General features: G+C 46.7%; 1 protein-coding gene across 15 annotated transcripts in view; it reads right to left on the reverse strand.

Annotated features, from left to right (window-relative positions):
• The window catches only part of PARD3 (par-3 family cell polarity regulator), a 611,947-nt gene extending 593,074 nt beyond the window's left edge, over positions 1-18,873 (reverse strand). For all 15 annotated transcript variants that reach the window (XM_006158308.2, XM_006158309.2, XM_014591497.1 and 12 more), the window contains exon 1: positions 18,776-18,873. The gene's annotated coding sequence lies outside the window, so the exon portion shown is untranslated. The remainder of the gene's footprint in view (positions 1-18,775) is intronic.
• Between the last annotated feature and the right edge of the window lie 2,539 nt (positions 18,874-21,412).

The following is a 21,412-nucleotide window of genomic DNA, read 5'->3' on the forward strand; positions in this document are numbered from 1 at the left end:
GACCCGGCAGGACGGGGACAGTGGCGGCTGTGAGCCAAGAGTGCCATGTGCAGTGCTGCTCAGGGTGGCCATATTGGTGAGGTGACGAGGCGCAGAGCAGAGTGAGCCCCGCGAACACAGCAGCCTGACGTCCCGACCCGTGCATGGAGCTCTAACAGACACGTCAAGGCATCCAGACACGCACCAACTTTTCCTGGCAACTCATCTGCATTTCGTTTTACAGAAGGTATCCCTTGGCCAAGAGTGGGGGGCGGGCACAGAGGTGGTCTGCGAAGAATTTATCTGTGTGTTCACTGAAGGCAGCATGTCCAGAACTGCCTTCCTGGGGGAGAGAGAGAGTCGGAATTGGCCCTAAGGACTGAAAAGCAGCATTTCTCAGCGGGAGACCAACCTGAATAAATCTCCCACCTTATCCTGCCTGGGTACAAACCTATATGTGGGGTCTTGCTTTAAAAGTACTTGGAATTAAGTTACGCTAAGAGATAAAGAAGAAGCTATAACCGCTTCACAGAACATGGAGCAAAACTGTTGTAGCTAAAAATATTTATTACTAGTGAACATTTCATCTTCCTGTTTTACAATGGATCCCTGACGGTGAGCTTTCTCTGCTCACTTCAAGTCCTGCTTAGAAGGGAATACATGTTCGATAAACATATTAAATAAATTTAAGAAAATGATGCTATTACAGAAATGCAATAGCAGCTTCGGTTCAGTCTCTAGTTCCTGCAACCGAGAGATCTCTGCGGACACTACCCCTCAGCACTCATAACAAGCTGCCCATGAGAAACGGTCACTGTGTGACTCCCCTTGTAAAGAAGTGTCTCCTGTCACTCTTGCGAAGAAAATAAGTCGTCAAGCAATTTACCACACAAGGAACTTCTGAATTCCTAAATACAAGGCATAGATGCTAATATCCCCTTGCAGGAGAATTTCCAGTTTTATACTATATTATATAGTTTTATTTTATATTTTCTTTATGATTTTATACCATTAAATAAGCTCTTTCCTGGGTGGCCGTCAAGTGCTTGCCATTTAACATCAACTGATTGTAACAGTCGTAAGTTTCTAGCTGATTTCCAAATGTGATTTTCAGTATATATTTTAGAAATAATATTACCATTGTCATGTATGTAAATAGCAATCCCCTTAAATTGTTATGTTACAGTATTTCACACTGTTTTTCAAAATCTACATTTTATGTTATTCTCATTCAAATGTTTTGATGGAGAGAACTGAAGGAGGACCATTCCCACGTTGAGACTACACTTCCTAATGAAAACACAGCAGTATTTCCATCATACGCAAGGGAACGAATTAAATCAGGGGTGTGGCCCACCGAAGGACCAGTAAAGACTAACGTTAAAATGACGGCAAATATTTGTCACGTGGGAGAGCCCACTTGTCGCATCTTTGTCGTCTATTTTACATGACTGCAACGCCCAAATTCCTATCTCCCACACTAACCTGTGCCTGGAGACAAACACGTCCAGTGACCTACTTGACACTTTTCAAGGATGTCTGGGAGGATACAGGGGATTCGGCCTGACGTATCCTCATCTACTCCTGAAGTCTCCTACATCCTAGGAAGAAGAACCGCTGTACCCTCTTCTGTATTTCCTCCAGTCAAAACCCTAGAAGTCATCTTTAATTTCCTCTTTGCCCTTATTCTTCACAGCGAGAAATCCTGGAAACTGCAACTCCAAATTGTTCATGCTTCCCAATTCGACTTCTGTCCTAGCCACACCATCTCTGCACTGGATGGCACCTTCTCCCAGGTCTTTGCCCCTCTCCTGACCATCCAATGCGTTCTTCCCAAAGCTATCTTCTCAAAACACCCAGCAGATGAGGTCACCGTTCAACGGCATGTTACGTTCAGTACCAAATCTTCAAATTCTTACTATCACCTTCACGTCCTCCTGATGTCAGCCCTGCCTTCCAGCCACACATTCTCCTCCTGTGGCTGCCCACTGCACCGCAGCCACAGTAAATCCGTTCTGATCTGTGAACACTTCAGCCTTCTTTGCACTTCCAGCTCTGCACATTGCTCCCTCTGCTTTGAGCCCTTCCAGGTCTGGCTCCTCCTTACCCATCCAAGTCTAGCCCACTCGTCTCCTGCAGAGAGGCCTCCTTTCCAACCCCTTTAAGGTGCTCTAAGGCACCTCACAGTCACTTTTTCACACCCACACTCCTCACCACAGGAACTCTGTAAGCCAGAGAATACCCTTTGCTCACTGAACATCCTCAGCCAGAGGCTTCTCCCTGGCCCTGTTTAATAAACATTTTAATTCCTAACTGGGGTTGGAGAAAGTTGCTAGTTCAGCTGGCAATTAAAAAAAAAAAAAAAAAAGGTTACAACCACTGGTTAGCTCTCAAATATGTTGGGGACAAAACAAGTGTTTGTTAAGTGAATATAGGAAGCCAAGAATGAGCCAAGGATTGTATGAAAGATATGCTTAACCTTTGCTCAAATTCTTAATTTTAGTTTGAAGGTCAGCTCATGGCATAATGATTAAGCAGTGGGATTCTACACGGCCAGCGGAGTAGTTTGAGTCTGATCCAGTAGGCTAAGAAACATGCCGGGTATGTGTGTATTCATGCCCAAAATTCTGAAACAAGGGAGAAATAAAGAAGGGATTGTGATGTGACTGTTCCCCACAGGGGGTGAGGGGACTTTCTTGCTCTCTCTCGCTCTCGCTCTCTCTCTCTCTCTCGCTCTCACTCTCTCTCTAGTGAACACTTGTACCCTGTGGCAAAAATGGAAAAAGACATTCGAAATAAAATTTTAGTTTAATACATGAATAATAACTAAAGATAAAATTTTAGTTTAACTCATAAACATGAGTCGTGATACAATCATACCTTACTCTAAGCCCTGAACATTCAAATGTGTGGTCATTACTAAAATACAAGACAGAAGTCTGATGAAATGAGATCAGTTAAAAGTAGCATTTTTATTAGGTGAACTAGCATCTTTCGCCAACCCCAATCTATAATTAAAATGTTTGTTAATTGGGGCCAGGGAAAAACCCTCCCAAAGTGGAAAGAGACCTATAATTCTGGGAAATGGATTCGTATTTCCCTCCTTGTCATTTTTTTAAGTTTATTTCTTCCAACAGACCAAAAGAGAGACAAGCACTCCCAACAGGGTCCCCATGCTACAATCCACTAGCAGCCTGGGCCACCCTGAATCGCGGGCACATGCAAGCCTGGAGTGTTTCCAGACACAAACCCGAACCCTGCCCGTGTGGGTCAGTCTCATAGAACATTGTGTTGCTGCTGTGTCACTGTCCAGCCCACATGGTCTCTCGCCCTTAAAATGAGGACAATGCCATCTATCTCTCAGGGGTGACTGAGACCTAACCCGGGCCAGCTCCAAGGCACAACGGTAACGCCTTACTCAAGAGAAGCCGGATCCCATGGGGCGACCACAGTCTAAGTCCCCCGCTCGGTCAGCATGTAACCCCTGAGGCATGGAGGGAGCCTAAGGTCCAGCAGTGGAGGCCTAGAGGAGAGGGATCGTGATGAGCCGGACCCTGAGGACGGTGCTCCTCTCTCTCCCTCGCCCCTCCTTTCATTCTCACAGGCATGCACATATGTTCTATCATGAAGAAAAATATATATATATATCATATGATCATACCCTAATAGTGTACCACAAAAGGTCAAAAAAAAGAAAATCTCTACTAGCTTATTTACTCTGTAATTATAAGAGGATCAAAGGCCAAACTGCCTGTTTGCCTCTTCTTTTCCAATAAAATCCAGGAGAAAAACAAAACAAAAAATCCTACTTTCTATATTATTCATATCCTTTTATGAATAAATAGCATATTATTTAAAATGACTTCCCAAAATTATCCAGAAAATATTAATGAAGAAAGAAAAATCCACAGTCATCTACCCTCCTCTTCCTTTCTTGCCTTCTAATTTTATTTTAGTTTGGTTTTGGCTTTTGTGGGAGAAGAGGACACAATATCTTTTATCGGTTCCCAAATACTAAAAATATAAAAATGGGCTCTGTGCTTCTTTTCTGCTTCAGAAGAATACACATATTAATAGTACGGTGTCCTGGGACTCCTCTAAGGATGCAGAAAACCATGCATTTCTAACGACTGCTACTAAATGCCTGTGCTGTACCAGCCTCTCCTCAGACTGATAAAACTGCTAAAATAAGCAAACTGAACCGATGTCCGGTAAGAACTCATTCCATAAAACAAATACCTGAGTGAGCCTGACTTACTCGCTGGCTTGTTTTCAAATGCTCAGGAGCCCCTGGCTGTTGCAGTGATGTGAGCGACAACGGTGACAGCAGTTAACACCGGGGCCTTTTTTTGGTGCAGCATAATGCTAAAACCTTGACATAAATCCTCATGCTTCATGTGAAACTTAAAATTACCTTAGCAGAAACAATCATGACAGGCCTTTGCAAAGGAGAAAACTGAGGTTAGAGAAGTGAGGAATTTGCCCAGGCTCCTGAAGAAAGTCACGGAGGCAGGATCCGCAGCAGCTCAGATCCACGTCACAGACACCAGGGCTCATGTGCAATGCAAGTCAAAGTGCAGCGAACCCAGTCACCCAGCCCTAGCCCACGAGTACGCACCTAGAAGAGGGCGAGACCGTGTCCCCCACTTTCACTGCCTCACCGGCAGCCTCAGATAAGCGGAGTCTCGCGGGCTGTCCCAGGAAGGCTGAGGGTACACGCAAGCCATCCCGCTTGCAGAGCCCTTCCTGCTCCGCACATGGGGAGCACCCTGGCCGCTTCTCTGGGGCACCTGAACCCACACTCTCCCACACTCCCCGGCCCACCCACCCCACTCCCCAATCGATGAACAGTGGGTAAACCAGAAAACATTGAAAATGTTGGGAAATAACCCTTTTGAGTTAATTAATTATCCATTTAGTGTTCTTGCTGGTAAATTTTAATGTCTTCTTCTTTAGTCCAACTAAAATAAATCCATTTAAGGAGGAAATTAATCAAGTTACCTAGCTAATGAACTCTATTTATGCACATTATTTCAGTTCCAGGTTATCAAACTCTTTAAATCATTCCTTCCCTATGCCAATTTATACTCAAGTTAAAAAGAAGTTTCAATTCTAAGCCACATTTAAAACTGCCTAATGGGGGCCGGCAGGTGGTGTGGTGCTTAAGGATGCTGGACTCCCACATGGCCGACTTCGGTTCAAGTCCCAGACCAGGCGGCTTGCTTTCTCACTTTCTCTCTCTCTTTCTCTCTCACTCTGACCTGCTCTGATCAAATTAAAATAAATAAAGTTAAATAAAATAATTCTGAAAAAAAAAACTGTATAATGCTTTCTTTCTTCACTTTACAATTAGTCAGAAGTAGAATTGTTGAGAAATTAGAAAGTCGGGGGGAGGAAGAGAGAGATTTTTGCTCTATTGCTTGCTGGAGACAGAAGACAAGAAATCAACCCCAGGGGCGATGGCCACACCACAATCCCTTCTCCTCCATTCTCCTCCCAGGATCTGGGGCATATATGCACATGTGCCTGGCATGAGTTTAAAGTTATCGGGTCCGGGACTCAAACCACAGCCAACTACGTGGGAGTCCAGCAACATAACCATTATGCCACAAGGTAGAAAGTTTTAAATCCCCAGTTAATCACATACTCCACATTCAAAGGCAACCACTATTAACACTTCTTCGTCTGCCCCATCAAACTTTTTCAAATATTGGGTTGTTGGAAAAGTAATAATGCATTTTGGCACAGGAAAACTATGTCATGACTTTTCCGACAACCAACACATATTAAAAATTATCTCCACCAATATTAGACCATATGTTTACATGTTGCCTAACTCAATTTTTAACAGGTTTTATCTGACTGACAAATTTATCTATGTTTCTCTCTCAAATATCTACCCACTGAACAGACAACTCTACAGCACCCAAACTGAGTCACACTGAATTCTGGCCTCCCTCCCCTGGTGGATGGTGTCACCATCCCCACCTGGCCCAGCTTCTGCCACACACACACACCTGCTGCAAACCAGACCCATCCTGCCTGCCCTCCTGCCCATTCACTGCAGCAGGGTAGTTCTCAAATGTAAATCCAATCATCTAATACACTCATGCTTTTCGTTGATCTGTCCTTCATATTTGAGCTTGATTTTTAATCAGGCAAATCCTCTTTAACCCTGACCTTGATCAGAGCACTTTGTTACATCTCACATAGGACCACTCCTTTCCTTCAGAACCAAGTTAGTAATTCTGATGGTCGGGAATGGGTCGCCCAAAATTCATGTATTGATCATTGTTGTGATGAGATTAGGGAGTGGGAATTTAGTCTGAATACAGTGAAGGGGGAATGCCTTTGGAAGGATATCAGTGATCAGAGTATTCAGGAAGGCCCCAATGACTGAGTACTGGTGGATTTATACAGAGAGGAAATGGGGCCAGTCGGTGGTATGGAAGCAAAGGCAGCATGGCAGACTGTGCAGTTCAAGTCCAGGACCTGGTGACTTGAGAAACACGCCAGGAACATGTGTCAGGCAAATCCTCTTTAACCCTGACCTTGATCAGAGCACTTTGTTACATCTCACATAGGACCACTCCTTTCCTTCAGAACCAAGTTAGTAATTCTGATGGTCGGGAATGGGTCGCCCAAAATTCATGTATTGATCATTGTTGTGATGAGATTAGGGAGTGGGAATTTAGTCTGAATACAGTGAAGGGGGAATGCCTTTGGAAGGATATCAGTGATCAGAGTATTCAGGAAGGCCCCAATGACTGAGTACTGGTGGATTTATACAGAGAGGAAATGGGGCCAGTCGGTGGTATGGAAGCAAAGGCAGCATGGCAGACTGTGCAGTTCAAGTCCAGGACCTGGTGACTTGAGAAACACGCCAGGAACATGTGCACGCCTGCCCAAAAATCCCAAAAGTTGAAAGAGAGAGGACTGAAATTTGAACATCCCCTAAGGGGCTGCTCTCTCTCTCTCTCTCTCTATCTCTCTCTCTCTCTCTCTCTCTGGAACATGCACCTGTCCTCTGGCAAAATTAAAAGAGAGACGGAGAGAGAAGGAGACAGAGTATGCATGAGACAGACTACGCTCTGCTCTGCTCCAGCTCCAGTCCTCCACCCACAATGCTGTGCTGCAGCCCTGTGCCTTTGGACTTGCCAGCCCCAGCATCATGAGCCAAGTAAACCTCTGTTCTTTGTAAGTCACCCAGTCTCAGGTATTTTTATTAGCAACACAAGAGCAGGCTAAGACAGTAATTACACACTTACTTTAATTCTGACTCTCACAATAGAGGATTAGGCCCTGCAAAGCAGAGCCTGTGTGTACTCCTAATAAACACTATAAGGTAGCACTAAGCACAATGCCTGGCACATAATATATACTCAGTAAACTGATAGAATTAACTGAAAACAGTGATCTGATTATCTTTCAAAGGAAATTATTACAGATGCTGCTCTTTACATTATTCATTATTAGCGAAGCACCCTGGTTTTAAAAAGTTTTCTTCTTAACCTGTATTTTAGAAAGTATGGGGCGCTTAGCTTTAGTTCATCACTGAGGCTGGGTTTTAATTTATCTATTCCATTTAATCTCAGTCTCAAATATTCATCAAAAGGCAGGAGGATATGTCTTTATGCAGAAATAAATTATTCTTTTTGATGAAAACAACAGAAAACACATCTTGTAAGTATTTCATTAGAATGTTTTCTATAAAAAGAGAAGGTTTAAAGTGAGGTATACCTTCAAAAAACAATGCTTTTGTAAAATATACATTTCCCCTAAGACCAAATGATAATATGTCTGAACTAATGCATGATCCCTGGGCTGCATCTACTTCATTTTAGAGGAAGTAAGAAATAATCTATGAGTCACCTACCTGATCAGCAAAAAACAACATGCTGGTTACCACGTAACCCCTAGGCAGACATCATAATCCATTCTTTCTCATGGAAACATAGAATTGGCTCAAAGGAAAAAACTCAAGTGTAAATTGTTTCCATTAAACATCCTAAGGGGAGTAACAACCTACTGTGCACAATTTCTGCAACGAGTTTAAATTCTAAAAAACAATGTGATACACAATCTGACAGAAATTATACATGTCCAGAAACCCCATTCTGCAAGCCATGCCTGTTTGCATACAAAACACTAAACTCACATTAATTTCCCATGTTTGGCAATAACGGAAATCACCCACTTACTTGAAATCAGGACACCTCGGTTATTTTGGTTATCACTGCTTTCCACTACCATATAATTTACTTGAATTCCTTAAGTGTAAACTACAATTGTTACACATTTGGAGCAGAGATCCTCCCCCATTCAATATGTTTGTTTTGTTTTGTTTTTACAGCTTGACAGTTCCAAGGAGGTACAATATGTAATGTGAACAAATTAGTATCCTTGACAATAACACACAAAATGGGCCCTTAGGCATTAATTTTCCTTTGGCTCTTTTCTGTCTTCTCACTACATAATCAAGTTGTTTTTTAAGATCTTGTGCATTTCAGTGTTAAAGGAAATCAAGCACCTACCAAAATGGAACAAAGATTTAAATGTAAAGCCTTTTTTTATTTTTTTGGAGAGGTTTTCACTATAGGGCGCGTGCACTCGCCAAACAGACAGAGAGAGACATAGAGACAGAAAGCGAGAAATCACCCCCCAGAGGGGATGGTCATGCCGCAATCCCTTCTCCTCCATTCTCCTCTTGGGATCTTGGGCACGCACGCACATGCGCCCAGCGTGAGTTTTAAGCCACCGGGTCCAGGACGCGAACCGTGGTCGACTGCATGGGAATCCAGCGACATAGCCATTACGCTAACTGCTGGTTCCCCAAATGTAAAGCCTTAAACTATGAAACTACTGGTAGAAAACAGAGGAAACTCTTAGAGACATTGCTAGGCAGAAATTTCTTAAATAAGAACTCAAAAGCACAGGTAATATTCCCAAAAATAGACGAGTGGGATTACATCAAACTAAAAAGCTTCTACACAGCAAAGGAAACAACCATTAGAGTGAAAAGATAATTCTCAGAATGGGAGAAAATATTTGCAAACTATGCTTCAGATAAGGGATTGACAAACACAATATACCGGGAATTCATGCAGCTCATTCCCCTCCCACCAAAAAAAGAATAATCCAATTGTTAAAATGGGCAAATGAGCTGAACAGACAACTCTCAAAGGAAGACACAGGAATGGCCAAAATGCATAGGAAAAAAAAAAAAAAAGCAACATCTCTTATCTATGGGAAATGCAAATAAAAACCACAATGAGATAGCACTTAACCCCAGTCAGAATGGCATGATCAAAACAGTAAAGAATGGTACGTGCCGGCAGAGCGGATGAAAGGGAGTCCTACTACATTTCTGTGGGAATGTAAATTGGTACAGCCTCAGTGACGAATATGGACGTTCCTCCAAACCAGAAGAACTACCCTACGGCCTAGTATTCCCACTCCTTTGTATTTATCCAAAGAATGTGAAAACACTCCAAAAGAAACATGCACACCCATCCATATTTACTGCAGCATTATTTACAATTGCCAAGACATGGAATCAACGAAAAGGACCAAGAACTGATAACTAGATGGAAAAAATGTGGTGCACATACACTATGGAATATTATTGAGCCATAAAGGCTAACGAGACCCGGGACCAACAGATGGCATAACTGCTACGTTGCTGAACTCCCACGTACTGAATCATGGTTTGAGTCCCAGACTCAGCGACTTAAAATTCACACCAGGCAGGGAACCAGCAGTTAGCGTAATGGCTATGTCGCTGGATTCCCACGTAGTCGACCGCGGTTCACGTCCTGGACCCGGTGGCTTAAAACTCACGCCGGGCGCGTGTGCGTGCGTGCCCAAGATCCCGAGAGGAGAATGGAGGAGAAGGGATTGCGGCGTGACCATCCCCCCTGGGGGGTGATTTCTCGCTTTCTGCCTCTATGTCTCTCTCTGTCTGTCTGGTGAGCGCACGCGCCCTATAGCGAAAATCTCTCCAAAAAAAAAAAAAAAAAAGAAAAACTCACACCAGGCACATGTGCATGGATGTCCAACATCTCAAGAGGAGAATGGAGGAGAAGGGACTGCAGCATGCTATAACCCCCACCCCCAGGGGGAGAAGAGTGATTCCTCGCTTTGTCTCTCTGGCTAACGCACATGCCCTATAGCAAAAATCTCTTAAAATAAAAAAGAAAAGGAATGAGACTCTGTCATTTGATTCAAGGTGGATAACTGTAGAAGATTTAATGCTAATCAAAGCAAGCTAGACTATAAAAAACAAACACTGCATAACCCCTCAATATATACTCAACGGCTGCACTGTGACAGATATGGGAAGACATGAAGCTAAAACCATAGGAGGACATGTGTAGTCAGAAGAGAGTGGGAAGGAGGAGCTCGAGGAAGAAACACTTAACAGACGAACGAATGTGAAGTTCTATGTTGAAAACTATGCATATGGTAATACTCTTAATTTGACAAATACTATATGCATACTTTGCAAAACCACACTGTGTGCTACAGAGATGTAGAATAATAGCATGTAAATGAGAAATGATAAAATTTAAAAAAAAAAAAAAAGGGAAAGAAAACTCCACCGACCAAAGGCACATCTTCAGGAAATCAATCTGCATTAGCAAGAACATCCATCAAAAATAAGTAAATAGGGAACCAGCAGTTAGCGTAATGGTTATGTCACTGGACTCCCATGTAGTCGACCGCGGTTCATGTCCTGGACCCAGTGGCTTAAAACTCACACCAGGTGCATGTGTGTGCATGCCCAAGATCCCAAGAGGAGAATGGAGGAGAAGGGATTGCGGCGTGACCATCCCCCCTGGGGGGTGATTTCTTGCTTTCTGTCTCTACGTCTGTCTGTCTTTCTGGCGAGCGCACGCGCCCTATAGCAAAAACCTCTCCAAAAATAAATAAATAAATAAATAAATAAATAAAATGGGATCACATATTGCACATGGTACAGAAGAAGAAATGAGGAAACAAAGGAAGGAAGTGGGGAAGGGAGGGTAAGGAAGGAAGAAAAAGAGAGAAAGGAAAACAAAGGAAAGGAAGGCGTTTACTCAGGAACACCCTAATTACTCTGGCCCAGGTGTGGACATTCATTTTTTTTTTTTTGAGAGGTTTTTGCTATAGGGCATGTGCACTTGCCAGAAAGACAGAGAGATAGAAAGCAAGAAGTCACCCCCCAGGGAGGATGGCCATGCCACAATCCCTTCTCCTCCATTCTCCTCTCGGGATCTTGGGCACAAATGCATGGTGTGAGTTTAAGACACGGGATCCGGGACTTGAACCACGGTTGGCTACATGGGAGTTCAACGACATAGCCATTACGCTAACTGCTGGTCCCCAGATGTGGACATTCTGAAAATAACTTACCTCACCTACAGAACATTTCAGTTTTGAAAAAGGAAGGAATTTTGTCTCAAAACTTTCTCCTCAAGGACAGCGAGTGGCATAGTGGTTAAGGTGCTCAAATCTCACATAGCCGACTGGTTCAAGTCTCAGACTTGGTGGCTTAAAACTCAAGCCGGGTATGTGTGCATGCATGCTCAAAATTCCAAGAGAAAAATGGAGGAAAAGGGACTGCAGTGTGGCCATCCTCCCTGGGGGGTGAATTCTCACTTTCTGTCTCTCTGGTGAGTGTGCACACCCTACTGCAAAAAAAGAAAGAAAAGAAAAACCAATATAAGATGCTTGAACGGGAAGCAATGTCATTTGCCTACGAGGCACAAAATTCCTATCAGTTTCTAAGGTAGAGCTATCCACAGAGCAGGGTGGGAGGTGATGAGAATGCCCCTCTGCTAGCTTTCTCCAACACGTGAATGCCGTGGCTTGCTTGTGAGCCCATAAGATTTTTTAAGTATATTTTTCCCCACGTTATCCTGAGGAACTGGCCAGACTGTCCCTGCAGAATCCTGGGTTCTCTGATGAATGTCAAGAGCAGCAGTCATCCTCTCCTCCACAGCCCTCTGCACTCAGACCCCAGATACAAGCTCTTCAAATGAGGGTAAATTGCTATTCCACTCAGCCGTCCTGCGCAAGGGCGAGACACAGACAGCAGAAGGTGTCTCACAAGGCCACACCGAAACGGGACACGCACGAAGTCATTCTTGATTAGAATAAAATTACAGCCAAGCGTGACAAAGGCAAGGCCTGACACCACATCTAAAATCACCTGCGGCACCAAGGACCATAGGAAGACACCGATGTGCACGAGACTTAGTCCTCTGATCACTTCCATGTCCACACACATGTCCCCCAACCCTAAGACCTGGTCAGTTTGGGCTGAAATCGTTGTTTATATCCCTTATAAACAAAGTAGAGGGGAGTGATTCCCAGATATTCCTAACCTGTAATATACTTGGAAATGTATGACACTACGTGGGGGGCCTAGGTCCATGGATGAGAACTGACAGAAACCAGTGTAGACCAAGCCCTGGTGGTGACGGCACAGCAGGAAGGCCAGCGCCCTGCAAGGCTGCAAGCCACACGCCCACTGTTTGCACCGCCATCCAGATGCATGGGCGAGCATGCAGGTTCGGGGTCTCGAAGACCTGGAGGGCTGGGGAGGGGTACTGTGGCACATGACACCATCGAGAGCGTCCCTCCACACCAGCGCATGGACGTGCTCTCGCTCGTAACGAAAACCAGACCAGAAATTCAGACACAATACAGTTCATCACTTAGGAAACCTCACGTAGACAAATGCGTTATGGCTGCTGGAAGGGACTAGAGACGTCATGAAACCCATTTCAGTTTTTCTTAATGTGGCAAAACGTCAACTGAGAAGGAGGTACTAAGGGTAAGCGAGACTCCATGGGAGCAGGTGCACTCGGTCGTCTGCTCCCTGTTGGGAAGCACCGACAGAGACAGGGGATAGACGGGGCATGTCCTAAACCCAGAGCAGACATAGAACACCCTGCATCTTATAAACCCAAACCAAGTCTGAACAACTCACACTATGCTGTTTTGGACAACACTGGGTAAGTCCCAGTAACTGGGGTTTTACAGGCACTAAATGAAGACTTCCTCGGTGTTCAGCCTGGGACGCTAATAATTAAAGGGCAATGAGCAAAATGACATTTAGTATAAACTTTACTTCAGTACTCTCTTGCTACAACTCAAATTACTGCTCCTATCTAATGTCTCTTCCACAAAAACTCTTTTTCATACTTTTACAAGTTCATAGTGAGCAGATTCAGGTAGCCCACTGACTTAGGATGGAGCTACGTCCCGATAAACCCACAGTAGGTTGACAATGTCATAAGTCAGAAAGTGAACAATGTATTTAACATACCGAACCTGCCCAGCATCACGGTTCTGTCCACTCCACCGTCAACATGCTCACAACACTTACGTAAGCCTACAGTTGGGCAAAATTACCTAACACAAAGCCTCTGTTTTCTTTCCTTTTTTCTTTTTTTTTTTTTTCTTTTGGCTAGAGGGCACGTGTGCTTGCCAGAGAGAGAGCACCCCTCAATGGAGCATGATCAAAATACAATCCCTTTTCCTCCATTTCTCCATCCCATCAGGATTTGGGGTCCACATGGATACACACCTGGTGTGTTTGTGAAGTTGCTGAGGCTCGATTCAAACCAGCTAGTCATGTGGGATGAGCTTTCCGCACACAGCGCTGAACTGCTGTGCTACGGACAGCCCATAAGGCCCATTTTGTAAGTCAGTGCTGGACATCGCGAGTAATTCACTGAAACTCAAACACAGAATAGACCTACGGGGACTTGAAGTACCGTTGCCACTGAACGCTCACCACTTCTGCACCGGCGTGAGCCAGGAACCATCCGAACAAACTCTGCACCTGTGAGTGCGTTTCCCTCTGCGGAGGCTGACCACAGAGCCATTAGGCCGAGGCGCCCAAGCTTGGTGAGCTGGCACACCTCCAAGACCAAGAGTAGAGTATGTAAAATGCAGATGCCCAGGCCACAGAGGACCTGCTTCCTTCACCAGCGATCTGCATCTCAGCATGCACCCAGGGGCTGTTCCTACGACAGGACTCCCCGAAGAGGAATCTGATTAGTTAGGAGGGTTGCAATGCTTTTTTTTTTAACCTAAAAGCAAAACAGGTGCAATGATCCTTACACAGAGTAGCTGCCAGAAATAGTTGAAAACGATCCAGGATAATTAAATCAGAATCAAGTTTCAGAGCCCTGGAAAGGCGCCCAACAACTGACATCACAGTCCCCCGGCTCCAACGCTGTGTCCAACAGTCACTGGCTGTCAGGTCTGGACGGCGCACCGTGCATGTCACAGAGCATAGCGTGGAGCGGATCCTCAGTCAAGGAAGCCCATTCCAAACTATATATATATATATAAATATGTGTGTGTGTGTGTGTGTGTGTGTGTGTGTGTGTGTACATACAGACAGTGAAGTCGTCTGGATATTCATACATTTATATGCATACATATATTTCATCACGTATTTCTACATAGAGAGAGAGAGAGAGTTAAGTACTTCTGAACAAATAATGCACTAATTTCAAAGCTTCCTCGGCCTGTATATACTGTACTTCAATATGTTTTTTTTTGGAAACTGATCTCAATCAGCATGATATAAAATTGTCTGCAAAGATATTTCACTTACTAATGTTTAAAAAGTTCATATTTTTAAAAGCTTATTTCTTCAGAGAGAGAAAGTCAGTCAGCTCTCCCTCCTCGCAAAAGCCCCTACCCACGACAGGGTCCCGGTGCCGCGGTCCACACCCGGCCTCACTGGCCCAGACTGTGGACACCCGCGTGCCCAGCCTACGAGGGAGGTCTCTGGACATGGACCAGCACCTTCCCACGTGGCCCGCCTTCCACAGCATCGCACCGCACAAGGGTGCCACCACCCGGCCCTTAACAGTATTTTTTAACTTGTATAGGAAACAATGAACATTCTAGAAAATGCAGATGTATCATCCAACTCCCACAGAAATATAGAATCTGAAATATAGTTTGTGAAGAAGTCTATGATTCCAATATGTAGTTATTTGAGATTTTTCTGTGTGATCTCTTAATTCTGTTAAGAGTGCATTACTTTTATGGCAAAGACCTAAACAATACCAACCTCCTTAACCTAATCGATTTCCTTAAGTTACTGTAGGGTGCATGCCAGAGGAAGGGAGAGCAGGAGGGAGGGCGGGCGAGCAAGCAGGGGGCGTGCTCACACGGCGATCCCTCTCCCCCATCTCCTCCTTCCCATCGGGAGTCTGGACGTGCCGCCGCACATGCCCAGCGTTTACCAGCTGCTGGGACTGGGATGCACACGGCAGTCCGCCATGCAGGATCTGGCTCCCAGGAACCAGGCTCAGCCCCTGCACGGGGGGACGGCTCTGCCCTAACTGCTAACACCCGACCCCACAGGTGCAGGGCACACAGTACTTTCAGATACATGTGAGAATCCAACAGAAAGGCCTGACGTAGACCCTGAGACTGTCTCCACCCATTTCAGAAGCCATGCTGCTGACCATCCACATCCCGATGGCCCGACCCTATCTGTCTGGAGTATGAACGCTGAGTGGGGCTGCAGGGAGGAAGAATGAGATCATCAGATCAGCAATGGGTGCGTCCTGCCCCTTCCCAGCATCACTGTGTCCCACGCACTCAGGAGTACGGAGACAGCGTACGGCACTAAGGCAGAGCACCCTTCTCAGCCCTAACACTACGAAGACCAGCTCGCATCGTGTGCTCACGCACTCCTGCAACACCAGCTTCCACCACGGGCACCCCAAGCCACACCAGAGCTAGGCATACCGGCTCTTCCTCCCTCTACTGAATGTCAAGCAGGCCGGTGCCACCGTAAGGGAAAAGCTCCATCTGGAAGGTAAAAAGGAAACACAGAGAAACAGGCATGCTCTTCCCAGGAGCTCAGAGTGCAGGGAACCAAGGAGGAAAGCACACAGACGACCACTCAGCTTCCTCCGTGGCAATCCAAGCGTCCAGACCAAGTACAATGATAGATACCAGAGACACACAAAGACCGTGCAGCCATGTGGGCTACACAGAGACACACAGAGACCACGCAGACCAAGTACAGAGATAGATACCAGAGACACACAGAGACCACGCAGACCAAGTACAGAGATAGATACAGAGACACACAGAGACCACACAGACCAAGTACAGAGATAGATACCAGAGAGACACACAGAGACCATGCAGACCAAGTACAGAGATAGATACACAGAGACACACAAACACCGTGCAGCCATGTGGGCTACACAGAGACACACAGAGACCATGCAGAACAAGTACAGAGATAGATACACAGAGACACACAGAGACCATACAGACCAAGTACAGTCATAGATACACAGAGACACACAAACACCGTGCAGCCATGTGGGCTACACAGAGACATACAGAGACCACGCAAAACAGGTACAGTGATAGATACACAGAGACACACAAAGACTGTGCAGCCATGTGGGCTACACAGAGACATACAGAGACCACGCAGAACAGGTACAGTGATAGATACACAGAGACACACAAATACCGTGCATCCGTGTGGGCTACACAGAAACATACAGAGACCACGCAAAACAGGTACAGTGATAGATACACAGAGACACACAAACACCGTGCAGCCATGTGGGCTACACAGAGACACACAGAGACCACGCAGACCAAGCACAGTGATAGATACACAGAGACTCACGAAGACCATGTAGCCATGTGGGCTACACAGAGACACACAGAGACCACGCAGAACAAGTACAGAGATAGATACAGAGAGACACACAGAGACCATGCAGACCAAGTACAGAGATAGATACAGAGAGACACACAGAGACCATGAAGCCATGTGGGCTCAGCTATGGTTCTTGGACATGAAACCATTTCTTTCTCAACCCAAAGAAAACCAACAAAACAGGCCTACTGGCGGTGTGCAGGTGGTGGGTACTAACTTACAGTGCAGGAAGCCATGTGGCTGACCACGGGCCCAGACCCCGAGCTGACCTGATACCTGCCAGGCACACACGCCCGAGATGATCCGAGGGCTGGGACAAGGAACTGCGGCCTGACGACACCCTGCCCAAGTTCCTCCATCTCACACACCCTCTCATGAAATTTAAACTTTGTTTTTTAAAAAAGACTGCTTAAAAATAAAAAAGGGCTACTATCCAAGCTTCTTATTTACAATAAATCCCCAGGCTCGGGAGGACAAGCCCACTCACTGCCGCGTGAGCTTGGGCACGGCGGAGCACAGGCCGCACTGCCGTCCCCCGTGTGTCCTGCTTTCCCAGGGCTTCCCACCATAACTTGGGCTACTTTGACAGAAGAAATACCAGGAAGGAAGGAAGGGGGAGGGGGGGAGGAAAAGTAGGAAAGGGAAACAGGGAAGGTGGGAGTACGAAGTTTAGAAATGGAGAGAGAACACGCGGAGGTCAGCACCACGCGCGTCGGGCCCTTCCCAAGGTACGGCGGGAGCCCATCGCGGGCATCCGTCATAACTGCGTGTAGCGGCTTTCGGCTTCGGAATCGAGCATAACACACTGACTACAGTTTAAGTTTCCAGATGGTTCTGTTCACACGGATAGCACAGAAGGATCTGAGAGTTACCAATTCCTTCCTGGCTCCCAGGAAAGCCCGTGGCCGGCAAGGAGAGATGCCATCGACTCCCGCACAGGCAGGAGCACTTTGCGGTTCCCACACAGCACAGTTGGCCCCCAGAAGCTCCATGCACACGCCACCGCGGCGGGTGCCCACGGATCTGGTATGCTTAAACTTACTCAATATTTGGTCAATTGGAAATGTTTTACTTCACACAAAGCAAGCTTGTCAGACACCCAGCAGTTCTGAGCCTGGCGCGATGCCATCGGGGACGCAGGAGTAAACAAGCCCCAGTGGCTGCACTCGCCCAGCTCCAGCACAGTGGGCCGGGCAGGAGGGTGAGGCTGACAGCCAGAACCCAGGCGGCGCCACCACCTGGCTGGCTGAAGGCCCTACGCCCTTACAGGTGCTCTCTAAGGAGGTCGGTCCTCAGTCACCCGCCGGCCATGACAGTGACAGCTGTGGCCGTGTGCCCTCTGCAACGTCGGCCCAACACAGGCAAGGGTGTGACCGAACAGTTGCAGGAGCCCGCTCTGGCCCAGCCACCACACCACACTGCAGGAAAGACTGCTGACTGCACAAACTTCCTGTTACACAGTCTTGAAATGTGGAGAGTCACTCCTCCTCCTCTTCCTCCAAGACATCAAAAAAAGAAAAGGTGGGGGTGGGGTGGAGGGTCACAGCCACAGCAGAGACGGTGCCGTGGAGTGATGTGCACCAGAACGATGATGGGGGGGGGCGCTTTCTGAGCGCCCACCAGGCAGGCGTCGGCCGTGCCCGCCTGTGCCCAGGAAGGCAGCCCACCGCAGGCCGGCCGTCGGTGCAGCATCTCTGGCCAGCGAGGGACCACACCCCAGAGACCGTGAGTAACCTGTCCTGAAACAGAGCAGTCACGACGACAGACCTGAAGTCAGACAGGAAAGATGCTCTACCTGGTGGAAACAGAAGGAAAACTAGCACAGAAACAGTCACTCCACACTTCCATGTTATAAGTTGTGATTTTAAAATTCCCACTTAGTATCAGGTCCCGCTTGTCCAGAAAACCATCGCGCCCTGGCTTTCCAGGTAGTGAAGATCTGTAATCCTTATTAAAAAACAAAACATAAGAGAGCAGGGGGCCCCAACGATCTTCAAGAACCTGCCTAGGGCAGAGGACAGAGCATTCGCCGACCTGCCCCTCCCCATCCTCCAATGCACACTCAGGGGCACCAGGATCTGCACTCACTCGGTCTTTGTCGTCCGCCACGTCGCAGAGGATGTCATCGAGGTCCAGGATGCCCCCGTCTCCGTGTTCCAGCCGGTGCACCTGTACCCAATAGCTCGGGTCCTGCACAGAATAGAAACGGTGAATGTAGCGGATCAGGGTCACCAAAGGGCACTCGCCATAGAAACCCTGAGAGCGTCCTGCCCACACAGAGAAACCGGCCAGAGGAGGGCGCTGCAACTGCCTGAAACGCAGGCCGGCCCTGAAGTCTGGGCTCCAGTCGATTCCCGTTTCCTGACGGAGAAACGCACGCCCTGTCCTTTGGCTCAGAGGCTGATACACGATTAGGGTAGGAACGGCAGAACCCGGCGAACGCGCTGCGCAGGGAATATTGATTTCTCTGAAGTCGACTGTCTAATATCTAAAACACATATCAACCCCTGACTGCAACCGGCAGAAATGTTCTGATCAGCAAGCAGCATATATTATATGTCTGGAAACTTGTATTTTTGCTTAACTGCAAAAAAGCAGGTCACAGAGCCTCAAGATCAAAGTGCTCCTTCCAAACAAGTCTGAAGATACTGCCACGGAAAGACGCTGACGCGGGTCGGAGAACAAAGCAGGCTCGTGGAAACGCACAGGCTTTTCTGCCCATTGTGTGGTGTGTCCAGGACCCACACACACCACAGCCCGCACGGTCCTCACTGTCAGTGGTACCAGGACAAGGCGAAGAAATATATATGTACATATAACATAAAAATATCTATTAATACAAAATCATAATAAAAATTCATATGTATTTTTAAAGAGAGATTTTTGCTATAGGGAGCATGCGCTCACTGGACAGAGACAGAGATAGAAAGCAAGAAATCACCCCCTGTTGGGCTTGGCCACACCACGATCCCTTCTCTCCCATTCTCCTCTTGGGATCTTGGGCACGCACGCAACCACACCAGCCTGAGTGTCAAGCCTCAGGGTCTGGGACTTGAACTATGGTCAGCCACGTGGGAGCCCAACACCATAACCACTGTTGGTCCCAAGAAAAGGCAAGTTAAAATATTATACATTTCTATACAGTATCTGTAAAATGCATAAAACCCTGCTTACAAACTATATGGAGTTTTGGAACTTCCACCGTCACTCATTTACACATAATGAGAATGTATTCGACTGTGCGAATACAGTTAGTTGGTGCATTCTCTGCCACACAGAATTTGTATCAAAATGTCCTGTTCGAGGGGCCAGCAGATCGCGTAACGGTTACATCATTGGACTCCCACACAGTCAGCCGTGGTTTGAGTCCCAGACGCTGCGGATTAGAAAACTCCTGCCAGGCTCGTATGTATGTGTGCCTAAAATACCGAGAGGAGAATGGAGGAGAAGGAATTGTGTGGCATGGCCTTCCTCCAAGGGGGTGCTTTCCCACTTTCTATCTCTCTGGATAGCGCACGCATCCTATGGCAAAAATCTCTCTTAAAAAAAAAAAAAAGAAAGGAAGGAAGGAAGGAAGGGAGGGAGGGAGGGAGGGAGGGAGGGAAGATAAGTCCCATTCAAGCTAGCACATCTTTTCAATCTAAAAATTGCTTTGGATACAGTTCTTTCTGGGAAGAACGGGGCAGTGATTAATGATCATTAAAAATACAGATTCCTGGGGCATGCCCCTGACCTACTAAAACTCTCTGGGGGTGAGCCCAGGGACTCCCTATTCTTAAGCAGCTCTCCAAGTGAATCTCTAACAAAGGCGTGCCTGAGAATCACTGAAACGGAACACTTGTTGGAAAAATGCAGAATTACCAACCTTGTCACTTTTTAACCAGCACAAGCATGCAGATCTCAATTCCCGAAGGTATTAAACACCAACGCACAAACTGCTATGCACATAAGCGCTGCATCCTCCTCTACCTGGACCTCTGTATGAGGAGCTGTTCCTCCAAAACATCCCAAACAAGTGTGTAAACGCACACCCACACACACACACATCCCACCACACACCCTCCTCCATCTGGACCTCTGTGAAAGGAGCTGTTCCTCCAGAAGATCCCGAGCAAGTATGTAGACACACACACACACACACACACCCTCCTCCATCTGGACCTCTGTATAAGGAGCTGTTCCTCCAGAAGATCCCGAGTGTGTAAACACACACACACCACACCCTCCTCCATCTGGACCTCTGTATAAGGAGCTGGTCCTCCAGAAGATCCCAAGTGTGTAAACACACACACACACACCCCACTGCACCGTCCTCTCTGGCCGACTGCACATGAACTCCCTGGTGACATGTCATTCAGGGACCCCTCAGAAACCTGCCACTGTGCATTCCAAGCTCTAGCTCTGTGGGGCTCCTAAGCAACGTCCCCAAACTGTACCCTGTCCCTACTCCTCCTTAGCAAAGGGGATTAATTCTCTAAGGGAAATTAGAAGTAATCCGCTGGGCGTGAATAAGGAAAAAGTGTCCCCTCTCTGTCACACCTGGCCCATTAGAACCGACATCGCATGCTGCAAGCCAACTGGACAGGACGGAATCGAGTTTCACTTCCAAAGCTCCTTTCCACTCTGTGTCCTTCCATGACGGCGGATACCCCTGCCAGGTCTCTCCACACTCATGACCCTCTGCAGCCTCCCAGTCAGCAGGGGTCACGGGCACAAACAGGAATG

This window comes from Tupaia chinensis, unplaced genomic scaffold (genome assembly GCF_000334495.1).
Source record: "Tupaia chinensis unplaced genomic scaffold, TupChi_1.0 Scaffold000578_2, whole genome shotgun sequence".
Classification (NCBI taxonomy): domain Eukaryota; kingdom Metazoa; phylum Chordata; class Mammalia; order Scandentia; family Tupaiidae; genus Tupaia; species Tupaia belangeri.